At 35.3% G+C, this 7,532-nt stretch overlaps 1 long non-coding RNA gene across 10 annotated transcripts; it reads left to right on the forward strand.

The window, feature by feature from the left end:
• Nucleotides 1-811: 811 nt before the first annotated feature.
• On the forward strand, nt 812-4,930 carry LOC124154396. Of its 10 annotated transcripts, none has more exons than XR_006863915.1 (4): nt 812-851; nt 2,192-2,356; nt 2,438-3,472; nt 3,799-4,415. It is a non-coding gene; the product is annotated as an uncharacterized LOC124154396 (long non-coding RNA). The 10 variants fall into 10 exon arrangements; XR_006863910.1 differs by lacking the exon at nt 812-851 and adding an exon at nt 1,201-1,240; XR_006863913.1 differs by lacking the exon at nt 812-851 and adding an exon at nt 1,222-1,261.
• Nucleotides 4,931-7,532: the final 2,602 nt, after the last annotated feature.

Consider the following 7,532-nt stretch of genomic DNA (forward strand, 5'->3'; position numbering starts at 1 on the left):
TGAACTGTGGAATGACTGCTGGATAAATTAAGGAAGCAAGTGACAGTCTTATGAGGAATACTGCTTAAGTCTTGGAAGCTGTTTCATAAGTACACAGGTGTAAGTAGATGTTTCTTTCCATTGTCCTCCCTTGCAATCGCAAAATATTGTTATAAATTTATAACATATTACCAAGGTTGTTTTTATCATTATTGTCATCCTTCTAGGTTGAACTAACTATGGTCTATGGTCAGTTGAAGTGTGTACATATTACTCATGAGAGCTGGTAAAATCATTGGAATTGTAGAATTTTGCTGGATAATTTAAGGACAATGTGACAGTTTCCTGGGGGAACATTATTGAAAGAAGTCATAGATGCTGTTCCACAACCATAAAGGTGTAAGTAGATGTATTTTTTCATCCAGTCCTTCCCTTGCTACATATTTCCATGGTTGTTCTTTTAATTCTAATAATTCTTCTAGGTTGATATATGATCCATGGTCAGGTGAAGTGTGAACATGTTACTTATGAGAGCTGGTAAAATCATTTGAATTGTAGAATGTAGATAGAGAAATTAAGGAAGCAAGTGAGAGTCTTATGGGGAACATTGTCGGAAAAGTTTATGAAGCTGTCTCATAACCACACATATGTAAGTAGGTGCATTTTTTCATCTTGTGTTCCGTTGCAACATATTCCCAATGGTGTTCATATCATTATTATCATTCTTCTAGGTTGAATTATGATCTATGGTCAGTTGAGGCATTAACACGGTATTCATGAGTGATGGTGAAATCAGTTGAATTATGGAATGATGGCTGGAGAATTTAAGGAAGAAGTTGGTTGCCTCATGAGGATTATTTATTTAAAAAATGGTAAGTCATGTAAGAGAATTAGAACTTGTTTCAATAATGTTAATGTGCACATTTTTCCCACCCTTTTATAGGCTACAAAATATTTTTGTAGGATTAGTTTGGGAACTGGGTAGTATTTAGTAATGGCATGAACTAGCTTGTGTTATTTGAGAATATGATACCTTATATATTGAACATGAACAGCCTTTCATATAGCTGGCAAATGCTGAATGACATGTTAACTTTATTCTCATGTTTGGTTAATATGTGAGATTTTACAACCTGTGAAAGTTATGTAGCATGTATTGTTTCAAATAGTCTTTGTAATTCTATTTCAAGTGTACAAGGATTTTATTTGGATCTTACATCAGGGAGAATATCAGTTTATTTTAAGAAGTTGATGACTTTAAGTATGGAATTGCTGGCATTTGGTATACTTTTTATAATGGTTTTTATATGTTGTGTTTTCTAGCAGCCTGGTGCAATGGTTATTGATGAACTAGGTACTTGAAGAACAGTTATTCTTATTCCAGGATGATAGTATACATATTATAACTATCCCTCTTAATGATCAGTGCACACTCATATGACTTTTGTGAGTATAGATACAGTTTTGTGATTAACTTAACCGTGGAGATTGTAGTGAATTATAATATAAGAATGTGATTATGATGAGCCTGGATGATTTATTTCTCTCTCCATCAATGCAACATTATTAGTATAGTTTGACTGCATATTGAGATGCACCATATCTTTCCTTTCGGGGTAATCTCCTGCATTTAGCTCGGTATTAATCATTTCGTTTCATATAATACCCATTATGTCTGTACCCCACCCTGTATCTATCGTGCATTTCAACCCATTATATATATCCATTAAAATTAACACATGAGCGCGGTATTCTACTGGATTTGTAAAACTACTTCCTACAATTTAACAGGCTTTATGCTTCAGTTATTTACATCCATGATTGTCTTGTCATTGTTAATTGTCTGAGTCTAATTGCTCAATTTGGAATGCATTTGCTCCGTGCAGCATTTGCTGACTTAAAATCAGTGATTGAGTTTGGAATCCATCCTATTCTAATTAATGTTCTGATGTATATTCATTTATTGCAGTTATTTGTAAAATCTTTAATGTACCTAAAGGCTCACCTGAGTGCACACTGACATCACTGTGTCAGATTATTTGCCGTGATTCTTGGAATATTTGCATGCGGATTATTCTAGTATTACATTCATTATTGGGATTGGCAATATTTACAATTTCTAACTAATTAACATAGGCCTCAACTTTAGACAATTAATAAGCATTCAATGAGAGTTTATTATTATCATATGGACATGTTATCACTTTCCTAGGTTCCTTTGTCATCTATGGTTTGGTGAATTGTGAACATGTTAGCCATGAGAGTTGTTAAATGATTTGAAGAATGGAATAACATCTGTGTTAACTATGGGAGCAAGTGAGTTTCATTCGGAACATTGTGGAAACAGTCTATGAAGATGAATGATTGGCAAGCATGAGTAAGTAGGTGCATTTTTCATTTGTCTTGCCTTTTCGAAATGTATCCAAGGATGTCCTTATAATTATTTTCTTTCTTCTAGGTTGATCTGTCTTCAATGGTGGAGCAAATGAGATACCCATCAGGGACATTGCTTTAGGAAAATCTTAGTATTTTTGACCTGTGGGGATGGTGAAGTCCGATTATCTTTGGTAACGTTGGTGAAGTAAGTTTGATAAGCTGTCTCTAATCTGTCTCTTAAGTTAGATAAAATCAGGGCAAAGCTGTTATAATGCAAGAATTTGGAAGGTAGTGAGACAAGGCTGTGCTTGTCACTGATAACTTTAAGCATTTACCTGGATGAAGCCATCCATGACAATAAGGAAGAGGATTAGTGAGTGAATGTAAATGGAGAAAAAATTATCATGCTAAAATTTAATTCTGACATTGCCATCATTTCGGAAACAAAGAAGGTTTGGCAACCATCCTTGTTTACATGAGTCAGGGAATGCACTGAATCGTTGAGGCCTTTACTTTGTAGAATTCCATTTTTTATGGTTGGAAGGAAATTACTTAGCTTTTCTACAAAAACACACACTTTATTGCCGACTAGTTTCGGTTACACTGTACCATTTTCAAGACTTTTTTTTCGACTACAGTACTATATCAAAGTGAGCCTTAGACAATTAAGGCAGGTAAAGTGCAGTGATAGAGGCTACTGTATGTAGGAGAAATGTAGTGCTACAGATATATGAAGTGGATTTCATGGATCGAGTTAGTAATGGGGAAGTCCTAAGAAGAGTAGGAGAGAGGTGTAGCCTCATGGAAACCTTTATACGAGACAGAACAATCTAATAGGCCACATCTTATACATAATGGCCTGATGAAGACAATGGTCGAGAGACAAGTGGGTGGCAAGAATGGAAGAGGATGCCTAAAAAAAAAATGTGGAATAGGTGAAGAAGGATGTGAAACAGAAGAAATATTTAGGGGTGATAAGATTAGTTAATATGATAATTGAGCAGGTAGCTGCATCAAGAAATCTTAGGATTTTTTACCAGTGGGGATGATGAAGTCCGATAATCTTTGGAAACCATGATGAAATAAGCTGGATAAGCTGTCTCATGACAACACATGTGTGAGTACATGATTCTTTCATAGCCCTTTCATTGATATGTATTTCCAAGGTTATTAAATTTTTTTTTCTTCCAGGCGGACGTAGCTGTGTTATATGGTCAATAAGAGGGGGAAATGTTACTGAATAGGACCTTTCAAAATGATGTGAATTGCGGATTGATATCTGGAGAATTTAAGGAAGCAAGTGAGAGTGTCACGGGAAACACTTTTGAAAAAAGTTTGAGGAGATGTCTCAGGAGAACACATGTGTGAGTAAATGATTCTTTCATAGCCCTTTCTATAGTATGTATTTCCAAGGTTATTCTAATCCTTATTTTTTTCTTCCAGGCGGAAGTAGCTGTGTTATATGGTCAATAAGAGGGGGAAATGTTACTGATTTATTAATTATTTGCCCAGTTTTCCCCTTTTGGGTAATTTCTTTTTAAATTTTGGGTTGCAGAGAACAACAGGGAACTTCGTCATTATTGGCATTAATGGGCTTGAGTTACTTGAGAACATGATAGAATACTTGTTGCTATGATCAGGATTTCATGTATCAGGCTAATGTAATGTTAAATGACATTTTGACTTTATTCTTAAATTTGATTAATATCTGAGACATAACTTCTTTCTGAAAATAGGAAATGTCTTTTTCATGTGGGAGTGTTAGAACTTATTTCAATAATGATTATGTGCTTAGTTTTCCCACCCTTTTTTGAGCTAAATATTTTTATTCTTTCTAGGTTGAGTTTGGGAACTGGAAAATACATTCTAATGGCATGAACTGGTATATGCTATTGGAGTATATGAGGCCTTATGCATTGCTGTGAACTTGTCATTTTGCAGGCATATGGTAATGGTGAATGGCATTTCAACTTTATTTTACATATTTGGATAATGTGTGAGACTACTGCAATCTGCAATCCTTGGAAATTATGTAATATGTACTGTTTCCGATAGTCTTTTTAATTGTATTTCAGGTTTGCAAGGATTTTATTAGGATTTTACATCAGGAGGAATATCAGTATATTTAGAAGTTGATGATTTTAAGTATGGAATTGATGTTTAGTACAATCCATTTATTTGAAGATATTATTCTATTAACTACAAACACAATTACATAGTTCTGATTTTTTCGGGATCATGGTATAAGTGTTGTTGGGTATTCTATACACTGGCCTATAATGATAACTTGGATGAACAGAACTTTTTCCTTTTGAATGTTGATTTCCCATGAACATACTTGTGCATCTCAAAATGAATGGTTTGTTCAATTAATTACATTGTTAACTCTTCGGTTTACTTTGTCTCATGGTATTTATATGTTATGTTTTCTAGCAGTCTGGTGCAGTGGATAATCATGAACTATTTGAAAAACTGTTCTTCTTAATCCGGGACAGGATACTATGCATTAAGTGGCAGGCTGGATTTGTAATCCTGAGGGTGATACCTGTTGCGTGGACCTTACTGCTACATTTGCCAGCATTAGCAAAATCATCATTCCTTAAAGTCTAGACATTATGGCAGTGCACCTTTAAATGGATGTTTTAAAAGCCTTAAATTATGTGCATCTGTTTTGAAATTAGTTTGATCAAATTGTACTGCTATTTCAACAAAATTATATTTTATTTATTCTGGAAAAATATTCTATTGCCCATGACTTTCCGTTTTAATGATCAAACATTACTTTATATGACTGTAATTGTAAATAGTTATGTGATTTACTGAACTGTGGAGATTGTAGTGAATTTTATTGTAATATAAGGATGTGATTACGATGTGCCAGCTTTTTTTATTTCTATCCAGCAATTCATCTCAATAAGTATTTTAATTGTTAATGGTCTGGGTGTAATTTGGAATGCATTTGCTCTGTGCTGAATTAAATGCAGTTGCAGTCGGATTATTTGTCATGATTCTTAGAAAATTGGCAAGCAGATGGTTCTAGTATTACATACATGATTTGGAGTAGCAATGTTAACAAATTCACAACCCTCTTAGATCAGTCATGCTATCGCTTGGTTTGGGCATTTTTCGAGAGTCGAACCAAGGTCCTCAGACTAAAATACCGCCCGTATTATCAGGTATGCTATAATTTCCTATAACCTTGGGAGATTTCATGAATCTAACTTCATAAATGAAGGAATGAAACATGGTTCCTTGTACCTATTCACACGGAGCGCTGTAGAACGAATGTTTTTTTCGCTTGGCTTGTAAATTTTTCCAGAGTCGAACCGAGGTCGTCAGACTAAAAACCGCCCGTATTATCAAGTATACTATAATTTCCTATGACCTTGGGAGATTTCATGAATCTAATTTCATAAATAAAGGAATAAAACATGGTTCCTTGTACCTATGCACCCGGAGCGCTGAAGTAAGAAAATTTTTGTCGCGTGGGTTGACAATTTTTCTAGAGTCGACCGAGGTCTTCAGTGTCAAAAACTACCCGTGTTCGCAAGTATATTATAATTATCTATGACCATGGAAAATTTTATGTACCAGACTTCCAAAATAAGGAAGTAAGACATGGTGCCTTACAACCCATGCATCCAGAGCACTGCAGTGCGAAATTTATTTTTCCCGTGAGTTGACAATTTTTCTAGAGTCGAACCGAGGTCTTCAGTGTCAAAAGCTGCCCGTTTTCGCAAGTATATTATAATTATCTATGACCATGGAAAATTTCATGTACCAGACTTTTTAAATAAGGAAGTAAGACATGGTGCCTTACAACCCATGCATCCAGAGCACTGCAGTGTGAAATTTATTTTTCCCGTGAGTTGACAATTTTTCTAGAGTCGAACCGAGGTCTTCAGTGTCAAAAGCTGCCCGTTTTCGCAAGTATATTATAATTATCTATGACCATGGAAAATTTCATGTACCAGACTTCCTAAATAAGGAAGTAAGACATGGTGCCTTACAACCCATGCATCCAGAGCGCTGCAGTGTGAAATATATTTTTCCCGTGAGTTGACAATTTTTCTAGAGTCGAACCGTGGACCATAGACTCAAAATACAGACGTGTCATAAATTTCCATTTTATTAACTATTTATAAAAAAAATTTCATTTCCCTGCATCGATTACGTTGTGAGAAAACCGTGTTTCCTTTTAGCTATGTCTCCCATTTAAATGCACGTAAAATTTGAATTCCCGCCGCGCTTGAGAATCAAGATGGCGGATTACATTGGTCAAGTGCGTGACACGACCTGGCTTTTACCGACCTTGGACGCTGGCTGCCTACACCAACACCACCTCGCGGAGTGCATCGTAAACAACTTCCCGAGTGCGGCCGCAGTTCTCATTACGGCGCCGCTTACTTTGGCGCGTTCAACCCACCGCAGCATATTACTTAGCGCTTATTCAAAAGAACGCCGGGAATATTACGTAGAATACGTGACGCCGCGATGCGAAAGGCCGAGCCAATTTAAAACATTTATGCAGCTAAGCTTAAATTCTACCGCATTATAGCATGACACTCGGCTCACAGATTACACAACAGATACTCTTCTTGAGAGTACTACTTGTTTTCGCTAAACATTCCTACCTTTTTTTTAGCTAAAATTCACTTTCTTTTCTTCCTCTTGTTTAGATTAAAAATTCGTACAAACGTGCTTTGGAAAACACGTTTCCATTAAAAATTTTATGACAAAGTCACCGCAGAAATATATAAATTTGAGGCTGGAATTTACAAAGTCATTTTCCTTCCCACGAATACAATTCGCTCCAAACATTTTTATACGTAATACATAAAAGGATATCCCGCATAAATCAACGGATATAACTAAAATCACAAACAGAAGATTTTAAATCTTAAATAGCTTTACCAAAACGACAAAAATAGCATGAAATTGCAGTATATTTTATTAAAAAATTACTTTGTGCACGTTTAAAGTCTCAAATATAATGCGGAACTTCTATGAAAGAAACGGGAAAATTAAAATTAGATAAAGTTCATCTCAGACTTCCCTACAAAGCTACATAGACAAATATTACTGATGCTTTATGCAACCATAGTACAGTTTCACTTATAGTACTGGATATCCTGCACGCCGGATATAAACTTTGGTGTTTCTGCTTATCTTTGATT

Source organism: Ischnura elegans, chromosome 1 (genome assembly GCF_921293095.1).
Source record: "Ischnura elegans chromosome 1, ioIscEleg1.1, whole genome shotgun sequence".
Taxonomy (NCBI): domain Eukaryota; kingdom Metazoa; phylum Arthropoda; class Insecta; order Odonata; family Coenagrionidae; genus Ischnura; species Ischnura elegans.